General features: G+C 53.4%; 1 protein-coding gene and 1 pseudogene across 2 annotated transcripts in view; one reads left to right on the top strand and one right to left on the bottom strand.

The window, feature by feature from the left end:
• LOC310920738 (olfactory receptor 14A16-like) overlaps nt 1-14,631 on the top strand; it is a gene marked incomplete at its 3' end in the record, with an annotated part of 59,641 nt that overhangs the window by 19,122 nt on the left and 25,888 nt on the right. The gene's annotated exons all lie outside the window — the stretch shown is intronic.
• Nucleotides 4,762-5,695, bottom strand: LOC310920782 (olfactory receptor 14A16-like; annotated as a pseudogene). Its single transcript has one exon. The product of its transcript is annotated as an olfactory receptor 14A16-like (transcript).

The following is a 14,631-nucleotide window of genomic DNA, read 5'->3' as shown; positions in this document are numbered from 1 at the left end:
ATTGGATCTGTGTTGCTCTGTCCAGCTTCCCATATTTTTAAGGGGTTCCCTGCTTCACACTTCCTCCATCTTTTGTTCTGGTCTTAAGAAAAGCATCAGCTGTAACATCATCTCATAGTCTAAGGTCCCAGCTGGTGGCCATTTGTCACCCTTTTCTAGCCTGTAAAGAGCCAACATTGTGTACAAAACTTAACAAGGGCCTTTTCATTTTTTGTACCACTGTAACCCATCTGTTCCATCCAGGTTGTCAGGATACATCCTAAAGGACTAGTTTTAGGGACCTCTTTGCTCTGATTAGTTCCCATTGCTTGTTTATATTATCCCAGGTCTTTTACCTTAATTGGAAAAATCTCTGGGTATAAAAAGTTGAGCACATTTAGTCCTAATTATTTTTGCTGCGTTCCCAAAAATATTTAAAACTCTCTTTCCAATAACTCAAACAATCTACTACTGCCTTTCCTCGCAACCAGTTGCCACTCAAAAGCCCTTAACAAAACTAGCACTCTACACCAATTCCTATTATCTCATTCTTTGTGTCTTATCTTGCTTCCACCCAAACATCACTTCACAGGCTCTCACAGTCCTTTCCCAGTTTTCCTCCTGCACAACCCACTGCTCAGGTACTAGGTGTGACCTCCCACACACCAACTATAAAATTTTCAGTTCACAATCAGGTCGATTAGAGCACTGTCCTCACTGGCCCTGGGCACACTCTCTGTGCTGATTTGCAGAAGAGCAATAATAGTGTCCTGCACAAATCCTACACTGCAGTAGCACCCATGCACAATGTCAAATTCTAGATGCACCAGGGGCTGCAGAAAAACAAATTTCTAAATTCTCTACCACACGTTGCTCCCAGTTCCAAGTTACTAAGTTGCCAGCAGAGGTCCCATAAAATCCACTTAAATAAACCCTTTCCTTTTCCACTGTCTAACCAACAATTAGCCAAGTTCATGAATTCCCAGAGATCGAGTCCAGACTACTGAGCTAAAGGGATCCCTTCTATTCATCTGGCCAGGTTAAAATATACACAAATCACCAGCCATAATAATTCCCATATAAAAGACACCCCTGTTATAACTCTAAGAATCCACAAAAACAACCTTCTGTGTCTCAAATTCCAAAAGTCACAATTAAACCACTATAAAAAGGGACTTTACTCCCTTTTGCCAAACTTGCACTGGTCCTTTGTCTTTTCCTAATCTTCTTCAAAGACAACCATGTCCTAAATCCCAGAAACTAAACAACTCTTACACAAACTACATTTACTATTTCACACTCAGCATGTCCTGCTTCCCAGTTATAGTGTCATGGCAGCTTTGGAATGCATCTAGGGCAGGCAGGTCTTCATCTGTGAGACACACAATACCACCTCCTCTCACACTCCTTACAGCAAAGAAAAACCCAAGCTGGATGCCAATCTAGTTTCCAATGAAAAATTGTCAGGCTACATACAAAACAAGGAATTACTCCCTCTCATCCCCACCACAATGGCTTCCTAAGTCTTCCCTCAATACAGGGAAATTCCCAATCAAAAGCCAAATTATTAGTAGTTCAGCTTCAGTATAATCCTCCACAAAACACCCTTTCGTTCCTTCCTTCCTCTCGTCTCACCAAGACCCAGTCCTCTGTCACATTCAAAAACTCAGCCAGTTCAAACTGAAACCATTAAAAAGAGCCTGCCTAGACAGCCAGACCCTGTCAGCTCAGGCTTGAGCTTCAACTGCCACTTTCAACAAAACAAACCAATCAACACCAACACGAGCAGATAATAGCTATCAGTTTGCTGCAATTATAACTTTTGACACATGATGTCAGGATTACCTCAAAAATACACCACAACTCTTAAAGTCATGGTCACTCTCACACAAGCTGCCTAACTTCACAAAGCCAAAGTCTAAAAAGTGTTCACAACTCCACAAACCCTGTGGAAAAAACTTACAAAAATACTATACTGGAACAGTCTCTCCAATTCTACAAGGAGGGAACTGTTTAAACTCAAGCACTGAGAGTCACAGCAAATGCCGTCCTTGTTGCCTCCCAGGTTTTGTTCTGTTTAAGCCCAAACACCAGCTGTTACAGCAAATACCATCTGCCATAACCAGAAGTACACACACCCCACCGTCACAGTGGGGAGGGGTGTCTCTTTACAAAGGAATAAAATATTTACACAGCATGCATTGCTATGCAGGGCTTTAGGCATTCACCCCACTCACTTCATTCATTCCCGGCTGTGTCAGTCGCCTGAAGATGGAACCGCAGGTCAGAACACCTCAAGTGCTTCATACCCAGGGTAGGTCTCAACAAGTACCTGCACAGTCACTCTCACGGTCAGGACACACTTAAAATGGAAATACATGGTAAAATGAAAACAATAAATAAGGATTTGCCCCAAACTGTTTGCGAATTTGCCCTGAACCACTAGCAAGCCCTCTATGGTTCCACAAACCCCTCCACTTGCAACCGAATCCCACTGTAAGTCTTGCAAGCAGACTACATGGGCTCAAACCAAGCTTGGACATCTCCCATGACTTACCAACAGCCTCCTGGCCACACATACACCTTACAGGCCACTATTTTCAATTTTTGAACAGACTGTTTTGTCTGGAGTTCTGGCAGTCCTTGTCTGTCCCCAGTGAACAGCCGGGGAGCAGAGCCCTTTCTCCAAGGAGATCCCTGGGGGTGCCCTGAGGGGTCCATGACCTGAACTGCTCTCACAGCCAAACAGAACCCAGTCCTGCTATGGTCACCAATTGATTTGCATAAAATCGATAAGATCATGGACAAAAGACTCTTTAACTAGTAGTTGGTAGAAAGTGGTGAGCTTTATTCAATGTTGGGCAGCACGGGAAGAGCGTCCTAAAGGTGTGTGCACTAATCATAAAGCTCTAGCCCTCTATTTATTTACAAAAGTCTTACATATTCATTCAATTACTCAAAATGCCTATATATATGCATCATCCTAGAACTGCCTATCCCTGCTTTATATTATAATGAGCCTAAAGTCCTTTATGCCTGCTCAGTTCTTCTCTAAAAATTGGGTTGGTGGACCTTGAAATGGGTCAGTGGTCTTGAAGGATGAAGTCAGAGACGTCTTCCTCAAGGTGACCTTTTTACTTTAATCTTATTGGCAGTCTCCGTGACCTCGTGGGCATAGTCCAAACTGTCGTGTTGGGGTCCAATTAGTTTCTGTGTCCAGGTGCAGTCATGATTTCTTCCATTATCACAATGATCCATCTATCTTATTTCCTTCTACAAACACAACTAAAATGAGAAAGTAATATATTACTTATGCTCTAGCTTAAGCATAAAATATTATAGACTCTTCCACTTCATCTCTACTCTTCTAATTTAAACGCTAATCAATATAAATTGCTTCTATCCCTTAGCTAAAATCTTAAATCTTTAAATCCTTAACTCAAGGCACTGCAGGACCCTGCAGACAATACCTAAAGCACTTGATGATCCCGATCCCCAAGGCATGTTCCCATGGTGCCAACTCAGAAACTGAAATGGGGAGTGAGGCCAGAAAGGAAAGGGCAAACAGGGATGGGATGTTTGCATGGCAGGAAACAGGAATGGGTAGTAGGAAGAAATCTGGAGCAGGAAAGAGGAAAGAAAGCAAAGGTGGAACAAAGATAATGCTCAGGGCAGTTTGGGGGTGGCTGCCAGGCAGTCCTGGCCCTGAACAATGACATCTGCAGTGGGACAGGAAATTCACAGCTCATGGGAACAAACTTTCTGGCCGACTTCAGAGGCCACGACAAACCTGAGTGGTTTCCCTCCTGTCCCCCAGCCCTTCCTGGCCCCAGGGGCTGATGGCATTTGTACTCCCTCAGGTTCATCTCCCCACACCAACACCAAGGGGGTGCTCAGACCTGCTCTGGGCAGTGCAAACAGGAGCTCCTGAGCCAGTGCTGCCCTGTCTGTGCCTGCAAGAATCCTGCACCTGTGTGAGCTGGGAGAGAGGCCAGGGCTGCAGAGGGAGGATGTTGTTGGCAGGTGCATGAGGACACTCTGGGACGCTGCCCTGGGGTGTCCAGTGCAGTGGGGACGGATCAGCCTCTGCTCTGCTGCTCCTTCCCATCTCCCCCAGGGCCCTTGCAGAGCCCCAGACATGCTGTTTGTTCCCAGCCTGCCCACTGCCACCCTGGGGCTGCTCACGGGGCTTTTCTGTGCTGAGCATTGGCCTGGGCGCGTTCTGGAGAGAGCCTGGGCAAGGAGCCTGGAGCCCCCAGGCCCTGCCCTGAGGCGTCAGCGCTGCCCCAGCAGTGCCCATGGCCTGTCCCTGCTGCAGCCCCAGCACTGCCACCCCCAGCCCTGTGCCCGGCCCCGAGAGCCCTCAGGCCCTACAGCAACACCAGGGCCAGGAGGGCAGCGGGGCAGGGCCACGGGAGCAGCACTGGCAACACCAAGGGCTGCTGGTGCTGGGCACAGCTGCTGTGCCAGCCCTGATCTGCCCCCAGCTCTGCACACAGACATTGCTGCTGCAGTGACAGAGAAGGGAATAAAAAAGGGATCTCTGCAGAAAACTCTGCTGGGAGATCATTGAGTTCATTTAGAGCCACTGAGAGCACAGCTCCTCATTGACACAGTCTGGAGCCACAGCAAAGGTGGACAGAAACAAAATCACGCAAACCATGACCTTAAATAGTAGGCAATATTTAAAAAGTCATACAAGGTAAACCTTTAAAATGAAACCAACGAGAAGCATCAAAGATTACTTTTATTAAAAGTGATTTGCAGAAATTGTCCAGCGGTTTAATGTTTCTGAAATTGTCCAGTGATCAGTGTCCACACTGCAGCCTTGAGCTCCTGGTTCCTCAGGCTGTAGATCAGGGGGTTCAGGGCTGGAGGCACCACTGAGTACAGAACTGACAGGGCCAGATCCAGGGATGGGGAGGAGATGGAGGGGGGATTCAGGTAGGCAAATGTGCCAGTGCTGAGGAACAGGGAGAGCACAGCCAGGTGAGGGAGGCAGGTGGAAAAGGCTTTGTGTCGTCCCTGCTCAGAGGGGATCCTCAGCACAGCCCTGAAGATCTGCACATACGAGAAAACAATGAACACAAAACAGCCAATACATAAACAGATGGAAAACAAAAGAAGGCCAAGTTCCCTGAGGTAGGATTGGGAGCAGGAGAGCTTGAGAATCTGTGGGATTTCACAGAAGAACTGGCCCAGGGCATTGCCATGGCACAGGGGCAGGGAAAATGTATTGGCTGTGTGCAGCAGAGCATTGAGAAAGCCAATGGCCCAGGCAGCTGCTGCCATGTGGGCACAAGCTCTGCTGCCCAGGAGGGTCCCATAGTGCAGGGGTTTGCAGATGGACACGTAGCGGTCGTAGCACATGATGGTCAGGAGATAATACTCTGTCCCAAGAAAGAGGACAATAAGAAACAGCTGTGCCGCACATCCTGTGTAGGAGATGTTCCTGGTATCCCAGAGGGAATTGTGCATGGCTTTGGGGACAGTGGTGAGGATGGAGCCCAGGTCGGTGAGGGCCAGGTGGAGCAGGAAGAAGAACATGGGGCTGTGCAGGTGGTGGCTGCAAGGCCACAGCGCTGATGACGAGGCCGTTGCCCAGGAGGGCAGCCAGGGAGATGCCCAGGAAGAGGCAGAAGTGCAGGAGCTGCAGCTGCCTCGTGTCTGCCAATGGCAGCAGGAGGAAGTGGCTGATGGAGCTGCTGTTGGACATTTCTTCACTCTGGACACGCCCACCTGCAGAAGGAGGAAAGACAGTGGCATTTGAACAGAAAAACCAAAGCCCTCTCTCACAGACCAGTCTCTGCCACTAAACACCTCCCCCTTGTTTATGTCTAGGAGAACTTCCTTCACCTTGGTTGCTGAAACCCTGGTTGCTGCTGGCCAATGTTCAGTGAGGAGACAGAGCTTGACCTGCAGGACACCTGAGAGTCAGCCCTGAGCCCCAGTCAGTGCAGGGGAATAGTGAGGGCATTGGATATTTCTGGTGTTTGAATTTGGAGAAGGAATATCCTCCTAAGGCATGGAATCTTCCAGGGAAAAGGGAGGGGGATTGCAGGAATCAGAATGAGAGATTCTGGTGCACCTGGGGAGAACAGAGAGTCCAGTGAGGCAGGAGGATTGTCTGGGCCTTAGTGCAGACTGAGGGCAGCTGCTCTGTCTCTGTGACCTCTTCCCAGCTGCCCTGGACTTGCACCTTTCTGAGCTCCACTCCCGTGTTACCCTGGAAAGCCAGGAGACACTGCTGACAGCAGAGGGATCCCTGGCACACAAAGTGGCTCCTGCCTTTCCCAAAGTCAGGCAGAGTCAGCTCATTCCCAGCCTGCCAGCCTGCCCTGCCCAGAGCTCCCCGGGGCAGAGGGAGCTGGGACACCCCATTGCTGTGCTCAGCCTGCACAGGAGGAGCCCTAGGGCTGGACCTGAGCCTGCAGCTGGAACTGCCATTCCCAGAGAGCCCCTCAGCAATGCCAGGAGCACCTGGGCAAGGCAAGGAGAGAGAGAGAGCCAGGCCCTGAGGAAAAGCCTTTCCCTGCCCAGCCCTGCACAGCCCTTCCCAGGCAGCAGCAATGCAGGAAAGTGGCCATGAAGCCCTGGTCAGCAGGGAATGGGCACATGGCAGGAGAGATGCCCTTCATCTCTGGGGCTGCTCTATCACCCCAGGAGGGGACTGAGGGCCCCGAGCCCCTGCGCTGAGGGCTGTGCTGGCTGGGAGGGGACACAGGAGCTGTGCTGCTCAGGGCAGTGTGTGCCCTGCAGGGCAGGGCTGGCAGGTGCCACATGTCCCCTGCAGCAGGGCTTCCCTCAGCACTGCCTCCCTCCCTCCCTGCCCACGGCTCTGCTGCTGGAGCTGTCCCAGCCCGAGCTGTTCCTGTGGGCCTGGGCTCTTTCCCTGCCAGTGCTGCAAGAGCCCAGCCCAGCCCCTGGGCCAGCTCTGCCCTGCAGCTGCTCGGGGCTGCAGGGATTAAAGAACAGCTCCCCCAGGCCTGGGCACCATGGAAAGGTGATGCTGGATGGATCTGGAGGCTGGGGAGGTGGAGGCACTTGCTGAGGTTCCCAGGAATCCGCAGTGTGATGGTTTCAGAGCCTCAGCCCCTGCTCTGCCCTGCACAGCTGAGTTTCCATTCCCACCAAGCTGAGCCAGGGAAAAGTGGGAGCACAGATGAAGGAAAGCAGAGTCTCAGGCAGGAAACTCCTGCCCTGAATCTGCTCATGACAAGTCCATTCGGAAATGACCTGGGCATGAGCTGGAGCTCTGAGCAGCCCTGGCCCAAACAGCACCCTCTCCACAGCATCAGGACCTGCCCTGGCAGGAGTCACTCCTTGCACCCACAGTTCCCTTCCACCATCCATGGGGAGCTCCCAGGCAGGCTGAGAGCTGCCCCTGGCAGGTGGCAGATGCCCTGGCCTGGCCAAGAGCCCTCAGGGCTGCAGCACCTGCTCTGCACCACAGCCCTGGGCAGTCCTGACTGCAGCCCCAGCCTCAGCCCCTGCAGCCGTCCCTGGCAGCAGGAGCCGTCCTGCCCTGTCCCTCTGACGGTGCCCAGGGCAGCCCCGCTCTGGAGCACATCCTCCCCCAAAGCAGAAAGGGCAGCAGAGCCATCCTTACAGTGCTGTCAGTCCTGTCCTGGGTCAGCTTTAGAAGATCCCTGCAGACACAGACTTACTGTGTCAGAAGATTTCTCCATGAAGAAGCTCAGAATTTTCAAAAGGTGTGAAGATTTCTCTGTAAGTAATCCCAGAATTTTCCTTGCAGTTGTCTTATGTCTCTGTCTGCTTCACTGTTTTCAGGTACCTGCAGGCAGTGCCCTCAGCCCTGCTGGGCTTGGAGATGAGCTGCTCCTCAGCAGAAATGTCTTTTTGAAGCTCTTCTTGGTTTCCAAGAGGTGTCTCTGTGTCATGAGCTCAGCCCAGCTCAGCAGCACAGACACAGCGCAAGGACTTTAATGAGCCTCTTGGGGCTTTGGTGTTGTTTACATTACTCAGTCCCTGAAAGGGTCTTTAAAACTTCTCAAGGACTCAAAATCAGATCAAAACTCTGAAGTTTCTTGAAGTTTTAATGGGTCCCTGTGAAGGATGTGACTAAAAAAGTGTCCCCAGGTTCCAGTTAGAGCAGAACACTGTAGGCCGTGATGACAGGTGGGAACAAACAAGGCAAAGGGGTCTCTGATGCTGACCAAACCTGGATGTGTTTCAGGAATGCCAAGGGCCAAGGCCTGAGCCCCAGCCCCTGCCAAGGCACATCCTGTCCCTCCCTCAGTGCTCAGGGCTCTTCCCAGGCCACTGGGATGTGGGGATGTGCAATGCCAAGGGCAGGACCATGGGGCGGCCCCTGCCAGGCTGCTGAGCAGGGCCAAGGAGGCAATGAGGCCCCAGGGCTGCAAGGGTCACTTGTCTCCTGCTCATGGCTCAGGCCCAGGCCCAGCAGCCATGGCCCAAGTGCTGCAGGAGTTGGCTGTGTCAGGGCCTTGCAGCTGCTGCCCATCCCTGTGCCCTGTGCAGCCCAGGCTGTCCTACGGTGTCCATGCCCTGCGCCTCTGTCCCTGCAGGCTGTCGTCATCCCCCGGCTGCCCCACCTGGCTGGGCCCTTCCTTTGCTGACAGCTCTGCCTCCTGCCTACCTCTGCCTGGCCACACAGAGCCTTGGGATTGATACCAAAAGGGTTAATTCCACTTTTACTGTGCCTGTGAAGTTTTATCACAGGAACAAGTCATGCAGGGCCTGTTTTGTCAGCAAGGACAGTTGTAAGACAAGTAGAAGACATCTGGCTCAGGAGTGCAGGGATAGGTAAAAGAAGGAGTAAATGTGGGAAATTGGGGTGGGTGTTATGGTAATGGCTGAATTCTAATACATATGTAGCACCTGTATATAAGGTCACTCTTTTAGAATCACATGTCCATTAAAGGTATGAGTCACCATGGGATGGAAATGAACCATCTGTCTTTCTAGGTCCCATGGCCAAAATTGATACTCCTACTGAAAAAATCCTTATATGCAAGGGTTCTCCCAGACAAAAGCTGCCAGGACAGAGAGCTCTGGCTGGCTTTGGCCCCTGGTGATCATTTCTGATCTCAAGAAAACCCTGAGCAAAGTATTTGAATGGGTTTGACTACTGGAATATCAATGAATCTGTCATCCTCTGAAAAATCCAGATCCTTTTCTGATCATATGTGTCTTTTTTTCTTATTGTGCATTTTGCATTGAATATTATTTTCTGCTAAAAAATGTTCCTTTTATTCCACCAGTGTTATCTGACACAAAACACCCTCTCTACTTATGGATCCAGGTCACCTGTAGAAGCAAACACAATAAAGAATCCAGCAAGAATTCTTTGTCTCTGCTCCCATCTGTCCCATCTCCTCTGGAGCTGAAAGTGCAGCCCCAGCCCTTGGGAGGGCTCCAGGGGTCACTAGCTCAGCTCCCACACAGAGAACTTGCACACCCTGGGGTGCCCCTTTCAGCCTCAGTGCCCAGAGCCTTTCTGACACCTTCCCCTGGAGCTGCTGCTTCCCTGCAGCCCCGGCCATGGACAGCAGCAGAACCTGGTGTGTCCCGAGCAGCAGAGCCAGCTCAGGGCCCTGTGGGGAGCAGGGCTGGGGCAGCAGGACAAGGCAGCCCAGGCAGCCAGGGCACACCCAGCTGGGGAAAGGGATGTCCAGGGAGAAGAGCAAGGGAGTGTTTCTGTGCCTGCAGGGAGGAATGCAGAGGAAGCTGCTGCTGCAGACACCAGCTCTGGCCTGGCCCCTCTCTCCCCTGCCCAGGGCTGCTGTGCTGGCCTGGGGAGAGGGGCTGGCACTGGGTGGGCAGAGGCAGCCTGTGCTGGGCATCTCCTGGAGCCAGGAGCAGGAGTTGTGCACTGTCCCTGAGCTCCATTTCCCCTGCCCTGGGGAGCTCCAGCCCTGGGGCTGATGTGGAGTCTGACGTCCCTCTCTGCCCCTCAGCAGCTGCTGAGCCCTTCAAGGGGCCCAGGGCTGTGGGGTGAGTGCACCCAGTGCTGGAGCAGCCCAGAGCAGGCACTGCCATGGGGCTCACCCACAATGGGCTGGGTCATTGTGACACTTCAGGGCCTCTTGGAACCAAGGAGAGCAGTGTGGCACTGCAAGGGCTCCTGGAATCAAGGAACTGTTGTGACACAGGGGAGGCCAATGGAACCAAGTGATCCATTGTGACATTGAGGGGCCTCAAGGAACCAAGGGGACATTATGACACTTCAGGGCCTTGTGAAAGCAAAGGAGATCCTTGTGGCACTGTGGGGTCTTGTGTAACCAAGGGCCAGTGTGGCACTGCAGGGCTGTCGCCCTGAATTTCTTGCTAGTGAAATTTTGTGCCTTTGCAGCGGCTTTCTCACGCTGCTTCACATAAACAATATTATATTATTAGAACTTTATCTATGTGTTTACATATTTCTTCTCTAGGAGGAGGAATGAGATTGATGGTCAAGCCCACCAATGATGTTCATAAGGTGGTGACCCTTTTGGCCAATCTTTGGCCTTCTGTACAAAATGTATATAAGGATGGAGTCAGACATTAAAATTTAGTCATAGCTGCTTGACCTGCTGTGGCCTGCGTGTCTTTTGTGTGTCCGACATAGCGACATCTGGTGACCTCGCGTGTGAACTGCACGTCGGGTGGACCCTTCCGTGTCCAGACTGCGCTTGTTTCCAGTGTGGAGACTGCATTTCCTGTGTGGTTGAGGTAACGAGTGGTAAGAGAGATGGTCTCTTCCCTGTCCTCAGAGGACGATGCCCTCGTGCTGGACCTTTGGTTTGAGGTCCTGCGGAAGAAGGGAATCTATGTACCCCAAGAGGACGTTTGCGGGTTGTTTTTTTATGCTAGAACCCATGGTTTCTTTTGGAATCCTGAGGTCGCTTTTTTGACAGCAGAATGGCAGTCCCTGGGAGACGAGCTGCTTCAGGTTTTTACTGAAGAGGGGGGCAGGGAGTCTGTGAGGTTGTGGATTACTTGGAAAAAGCTGGGAGGGGCGCTGGGCATTTTGCAACCTCCCGGTTCTGAGGCCTCAGAGGATGACTCCAGCCTGAATTTTTCTTCCGGGCTGGAGGCCAGGGGAAACGGTGAGGCTGTTTCTCCTGTTCCTGCTCCTCGCAGGCGGTGCTGGAGTGCGGAGGCTTTACTGGATACCTCCCGCGCCCCTGCGAAGTTAGCGGGAAAACCGATTCCCGCTCCGCGCAGGCGCAGCAGTGAGGGCAGCTTGCCCTCCGGCAGCGTAGCCGCTGAGGTGGGCTCGGAGTCCCCGGTGCGGACTCCACCTGTACCCGCGCCTCGTAGGCGTTTGGGTGCGGGAGATTCCGGGGCTCGTGGACGCCCTGCAGAACCGACGCACCTGAGTTCTGAGCCGCGGAGGCGGCGGGGGGCTGATCCCTCCACTTCCCCCCCCCGTGCGTTCCCGGCGCTGGAGGCGCTGAAGGCGCACTTGGACCGGGAAAACGGGATGGTGACTGCGGACTGTCCGCATTGTGGTATCTCTACGAGATACCCGGTGGAGGAGGACGGCGCGGCCCCGGAGGCGCGCGGCAGGGATCTGCAGAGTGCGCACAGTTCAGGCAGCCTGGAGCACAGCCGCAGTCCGCGCAGGGGGGCGCAGCCTCAGAGAGCGAGACGTCCACCCCGCAGCGGGGGCGCCGGACCACCACCATTGGAGTCCGTGCAGCCGAAGGGACCTTGTTGGGGGCGGTTCCAATACCCCCTCCCGCGGCTGCGGCTCCGCCGGACAGGAATCCCGGGATGGGGCGGCGTTCGGGTTGTCTTCGGGCACTTTCGCCGAAGAGCTTGTGGCCCTCCCCAAGCCCCCCCCGTTCTCGTGGGGATCGCAGCCGCTCCCCCGTGGTTTCTTCTCCCCCCGAATCGCCCGCGCCTGTGAAGGCAGTGCGGGGCAGTGCCACGGCAAAGCGGGACACGCTCCGCCCAGTGCTGCGCTCCCCCCCACCCGTGAGCCGGGGCAGTGCTTCGTGCGCCGCCGCCTCTGACACAGAGGTGGCAACCAGCCCCGCGGTGTTCACTTTTAAAGGACGGGATGGCGCAGCCGATGATAGACGGGTGCTCTCCCGTGGCACGGGGTCTCGGGACGCTGAGTCCCCTTCAGGTGGTCATTGGACCCTGCCCCCATGCCGGGTGACGGTCCGGCCGCGAGACCGCGCACGGTTTTGGGAGGATGTCCGCGCCAAGGCTGAAGCTCTGAGCGGCCGTGGTTCGGCACGGCGCCCCCTGCAGGGCAAGGATGAATCCTCTAGCTCTGCAGGGGCTGCGAGACGGGCTCTCGCCCCTGTCCCTGTGGAACACGCGGGACATGATTCAGAGGACGATGATGGTTCGCCAGCCAGGCTGCAAGCTTTCCCTGTGGTGAAAGATGCCGGCCGAAAGAAACATGCCCATTTGTCGTGGCAGGCACTGGTTGATCTTCGCGATAGGATTGGTAAACACGGTCTGGGGTCTCCGGAGATGATGCACACACTACGACTGATAGACACAGACGTGTTACCTCCCTATGACATTTGGTGTTTGGCCAAGGTTCTTTTTCAGCCGGTCGAATATGACATGTTTGAGTCTAAATGGACTCAATTGGCTGAAACTGCTGCAGCACAGAATCGGATGGCTCGTCAGGATGACCCTAGGTATGGGGTCGGGCCAGACGTGTTGACGGGTGTAGGTGAATTTGCTGATGTGAATAAACAGATTACCTATGAGCCCTTGGTGCTGGAGCAGAGTCAAAGACTTGGCATGGCAGCATTGGTACAGACAATGGAGGTGGCTGCACCGAAACAGACATTCACCACGATTTTTCAGGGACCAGATGAACCTTTCTTGAGGTTTGCAGATAGGCTGACGGCTTCAGTTGAGCGACAGGTGGATGATTTCACTGCCAGAGGTGTGTTGCTCACCACTGTGGCAAGGAGCAATTGCAATGCAGAATGCCGGAAGATCATTGAGGCCTTGCCAGGCAAGCCTTCATTTATGCAGATGGTTGAGGCCTGTTCGAAGACGGGCACCACTGGTGGTAAGGTGGTTGCCTGGGCTACCACCCAGCAGCCAATTTGGAAGGGGCAGCGGGGTGGGAAGCAGAAATGGGCAAATGCTCAAAGTGGCAAGAAGAAAGGAAAGAAAGGGAAAAAGGGGACCACTGTTTCATTTTATTGTGGACGTTGTGGACGACCAAATCACGTGGCCGATGCTTGTAAGGCAATGGTTCATGTGAATGGTCAGCCTCTGTCAAGCTCGGGAAACGGGCGGCGGAGCGCGAAGGGGAAGCGCGCTCAGACACAAGTGTCTTCCCAATCCCCAGAGCCGATGGAGATCTGCTGGGCAAGCTCACAGCCAGCACCTGCGGTTCAGCAGGCATAGATGTCTGCACCGCTGAAACGGTTGTCCTGAGGGACACCACAGTGCATAAAATCCCCCTGGACGCCTTTGGTCATCTGGGTGATGGTTTGAGTGCCCTTCTTATGGGCAGATCTAGTACCACCATTCAGGGTATCATTGTGCATCTGGGTCTCGTGGATGCAGATTACACGGGAAGGATTTATGCCATGGTCTCCACGTCCACTCCTCCCCTCACTATCCCTGAGAAAACAAGAATTGCTCAACTTGTGCCTTTTAAGTCCTCTGTTCCCAGGGCAGAGAATCAGGTGAGAGGAGATGGCGGATTCGGATCCACTGGACCACCTCAGGTCTTCTGGACGGACGTCCTGTCCAAGAAGAGACGTCCTGAGAAGACATGCACCCTGTCCCTTCCCGGTGCAACGCCATCAGAAATTCATCTCCGCGGAACCCTTGACACGGGCGCAGACATCACGATTGTGTCCATTGCTGCATGGCCCCCGGATTGGCCTTTGGACCCAGTGCGGACGCCTGTTGCAGGACTGGGAGGGACGAAGCATTGCTACGTGAGCCAGAAGCCGGTGACAATCACGAATCCAGAGGGTCAGGCAGCTGTTGTCCGGCCCCATGTCACCGACACCCCTGCCAATTTATGGGGGAGGGATGCTCTGGCCGCGTGGGGGGTGCGCATGGGGACGGATTTTTAATTGGGGCCACTGTGTCGAAGGGCGCAGTGTGTCCGACGCCTCCTATACGGTGGCTGACGGACAAACCCATTTGGGATCCTCAGTGGCCCCTTCCCCAAGATAAATTGGTCGCCCTTCGTGAATTGGTGCAGGACCAGTTGGACCAGGGTCACTTGGAGCCTTCTACCAGTCCCTGGAACACCCCTGTGTTCTGCATCAAAAAGAAGTCTGGGAAATGGAGGCTGTTGCAAGACCTCCGAAAGGTGAATGCAGTGATGGAAAGCATGGGGACGCTGCAGGCTGGTATGCCATCGCCCACCATGCTTCCAGCAGAATGGCCGGTCCTTGTTGTGGATCTGAAGGATTGTTTTTTTACAATTCCTTTGCATCCTGATGACAGACCGAAATTTGCCTTTTCAGTGCCAGCAATTAATAATGCTGAGCCTGCAAAACGATATCAATGGAGAGTTTTGCCGCAAGGCATGCGAAATTCCCCAAGCCTGTGCCAATGGTATGTGGCCCGAGCCTTGTCTGGAGTTCGCAGGCAGTTTCCTAATGCAAAAATCTTTCACTACATGGATGATATCCTGGTGGCTGCATCCAGCCAGGATGAGTTGCAGAGGATTCAACCTCA

Source organism: Zosterops lateralis (assembly GCF_965231275.1).
Source record: "Zosterops lateralis genome assembly, chromosome: 31".
In the NCBI taxonomy this organism is placed as follows: Eukaryota; Metazoa; Chordata; class Aves; order Passeriformes; family Zosteropidae; genus Zosterops; species Zosterops lateralis.
This window is presented reverse-complemented; position numbering and strand designations above follow the sequence as displayed.